This window comes from Molossus molossus, unplaced genomic scaffold (assembly GCF_014108415.1).
Source record: "Molossus molossus isolate mMolMol1 unplaced genomic scaffold, mMolMol1.p scaffold_m16_p_8, whole genome shotgun sequence".
In the NCBI taxonomy this organism is placed as follows: Eukaryota; Metazoa; Chordata; class Mammalia; order Chiroptera; family Molossidae; genus Molossus; species Molossus molossus.
In genome coordinates, this window is record NW_023425402.1 from 72,772,778 (window position 1) to 72,776,818 (window position 4,041).

Consider the following 4,041-nt stretch of genomic DNA (forward strand, 5'->3'; position numbering starts at 1 on the left):
AAGAGTCACAGCAATTAGACAAGTAGAAAAAAATAAAAGGGATCCAAATTAGAAAGGAGAAAGTAAAACTGTCATAATCACCAATGACATGATATTGTATATAGAAAACCCTAAAGACTCCATCAAAAATCCACTAGATTTGCCCTGGCCAGTTTGGTTCAGCGGTTAGAGCATCGGCCCGCAGACCAGAGAGTCCCGGGTTCGGTCCCCGCTAAGGGCATGTAATTTGGTTACAGTTTGTCCCTGGCCCTGGTTGGGGTTGTGCAGGTGGCAACCAGTCGATGTGTCTCTCTCACATCAATGTTTCTCTCTCTCCTTCTTCCTTCTTCTCTCCCTTCCACTCTCTATCTGAAGATAAATGCAAAAATGTCCTCAGGTGAAGATTAAAAAAAAAATCCACTAGATTTTAATAAATAAATTTGGTAAAGTAGCAGGATACAAAATTAACATCAAGAAATTGATGGCATTCTTATATACCAATAATAAACACTCGGAAAGGAAAACAACAAAATCCCATTTACAATTGCAACAACAGAAAAATAAAATACCTAGGAATAAACTTAACCAAGAACGTAAAAGACCTATTTCCAGGAAACTGCAGGACATTAAAAAAATATATAGAGGAAGATATAAAAAAAGTGGAAACGTATACCATGTTCATGGATCAGAAAAAGCAACATCATTAAAATGTCCATACTATCCAAAGCAATCTACAGATTCAATGCAATCCCTATTAAAGTACAAATGGCATGTTTCACAGATCTAAAACAAATACTCCAAAAGTTTATATGGAACCATAAAAGACTCCAAATAGCCACAGCTATTTTGAAAAAGAAGAAAAAGTACGAGGGATCACAATACCAGATATTAAGTTATACTACAATTCCATCGTAATCAAAACAGCTTGGTTCTGGCACAAGAACAGACATCAATGGATCAGAACAGAGAACCCAGATATCGACCCAAGATAGTATGCACAATTAATATTTGACAAAGGAGGCAAGAGCATACAATGGAAAAAAAGACAGTCTCTTCAATAAATAGTGCTGGAGAAACTGGACAGCTATACGCAAAAAAATGAAACTAGACCACCAATTCACACCATACAAAGAATAAACTCAAAATGGATAAATGACTTAAATGTAACCTATGAAAGCATAAAAATCCTAGAGAAAAATGTAGACAGAAAAATCTCAGACATCATATGTAGTGGAATTTTCACTGATACATCACCTAGGGCGAGGGAAACAAAGTAAAATAACTTAATAAACGGTACTACATCAAACTAAAAATCTGCCCTGCAAAAGAAACCAGCATCAAAATGAAAAGGGAACCTTCTCTCTGGGAGAACATATTTGCCAATGATACATTGGATAAGGGGTTAATATCTAAAATATATAGAATACTCATACAACTCAACAAAAGGAAGACAGACAATCTAATTTAAAAATGGGCAGAGAAACTGAATAGACATCTCTCCAAACAGGCATACAAATGACCAGGAGACATATGAAAAAATGCTCAACATCTCTAATCAACAGAGAGATGCAAATTAAAACGACTATGAGATATCACCTTACACCTGTCAGAATAGCAGCCCTCAACAAATTCTCAGACAACAAATGCTGGTGAGGATGTGGAGAAAAGGGGACTCTAGAAGAAAATTTAGGCATTTTCTGGTGGTAGAAATGCAGACTGGTGCAGCCACTATGGAAAACAATATGGTGTTTCCTCAAAAAATAAAAAGTGAAACTGCCATTTGACCCAGAGATCCCACTTCTTGGAATATATCCTAAGAAGCCTGAATCAGCGATCAGGAAGAATATATGCACCCCTATGTACATAGCAGCACTATTTACAATAGCTAAAATCTGGAAACAGCCCAAGTGCCCATTAAAAAACTGTGGTACATTTACACAATAAGCAATAAGAAAAAAAGAGCTCTTACCCTTTGAAACGACATGGAGGGACCTGGAGAGTATTATGCTAAGCAAACTAAGCCATTCAGGGAAAGACAAGTACCACATAATGTCACTTATTTGTGGAACATCATGAACAAAATATGCTGTCAACCAAAAGAGATCCAGAATTGTGGAAGTCAGGAACAGACTGACAAACTCAGAGGGATGGGGTGTGGGAGGGGTGGGAAGAGATAAACCAAAGAGTTTATATGCGTATATGCACAACCAATTGACACAGACACTAGGCTGGGGAAGGCGGGAGCAGGGTGAGAGAGGACAGGAGGGGTTCAATGGGGAAAAAAGGGGGACATCTGTAATACTTTCAACAATAAAAAATAAAATAAAAATAGGATATAAAGAGCCCACATGCTAGGCCTATTTTATAAAATGCGCTGAAGTTCATGAAAATACTTCTCAGTCCATATTTAAACCATTATTATATTAAAGCATACTGAATAGCAATGATAATAGCCATCTTACTGAGCCTTATAGATCTTAAGAATGTTGCATATGTCTGCACACCAATTCTATAAGGAAGAATTGATTACATCCTCATCTTATAAATTAGGAAGCTTGGGTCAGAGAGGGTAAGAAATGTGACCCAAAACACACGGCCAGCAATTATTATGGGCTATTGCATGAAGCTCAGAATAAAACAATGTTTTAATATTTGTATTTAATTATTTGTAATTTTCAATATACCACATTATAATCATATAAACTATTAATTAAGTTATGAGTATAATTACATAGAAACTATTAGTCTCACTACAATGGCCTACCTTTATTTAATTTTACAAAACTAAAAAGAGCAAGAAAAATTTTTTTGTCAAAGTAGATTTTTAAAATAAGATAGATTAAAGGACATCCTCATATGTTAGAAATTATAACTCTTTATCACCGTTTAGAATCCTGCAGCATGGCTTACAGAGAGCATAATATATATCACTAATGCAGAGTCGGATTCTGCTTTCTGTGTCTAATCTCATCTTGTACCCAAACTTTGATTCTTTCATTAGACAAGAGCTTCATACACATAAAAATAAATTATCTACTGTCCGACCGATGTGGCTCAGTGGTTGTGTCGATCCATGCACCTAGAGGTTGCCCATTCGATTCCCCGTCAGGACACATGCTCAGGTTATGGGCCTGATCCCCAGTGCGGGGCATGCAGGAGGTGGCCAATCAATGTTCTCTCTCTCTCCCTCTCACTTCCTCTCTCTGTAAAATCAATAAAGGAAAACAAAATTAAAATAAATGAATAAATAAATAATGTACCAATTTCTTCATATCCATCTCTTAATTTAGTGTTGTTCTCTGCACTTTGCCCTTAGTCATAATGTTTATGGTTTCTCAGGTAGTTGTGATAAAGGAAGTCATTGTAAAATTATAATGCTTTCAATTGTCCAGCTAATAATTTATATAAAATAAATCTACTTTATCACCTTCTCCTAAAGAAGACAAATATTTGCCTGCAATAATAATTAGTAGGTGTGGAGATATAAAAGAGGCTAGAAAATATTTCACAATTACTGAGTCTTTCAGACACTCACTTGTCAACCTCACTGCTTTTAAAATATGTGTGTGTGTGTGTGTGTGTGTGTGTGTATTGATTTTTTAGAGACAGAGGAAAGGAGAGAGAGATAGAAACATAGATGTGAGAGAGAAACATCGATCGGCTGCCTCTTGCACGCTCCCTACTGGAGACATGTGCCCTGACTGGGTATCAAACCGGGATCTCTCAGTCCACGGGAGATGCTCAGTCTACTGAGCCACACCGGCAGGGCAATCACATCGCATTTTAAACCCCAGTATTATATGAAAGGAAAACATGGATCTGCAGTTTTGTTTTGTTTTTTCCAATTTTGGCAGATTTTAGAAATTCTTTCTTTTTCACTTTTGACTGAATTTTGTCACTTTTTGCTTGATTGTTTTTAATTTTTTTTTTTTTTTTTTTTTATCCTCACTCGAGGACATTTTTCCATTCTTTGCTCAGATAGAGTGGGAGGGAGAGAGAGAAACAGAGAGAGAGAGAGAAACATCGATGTGAAGGGACACATCGAGTGGCTGCCACCCGCAC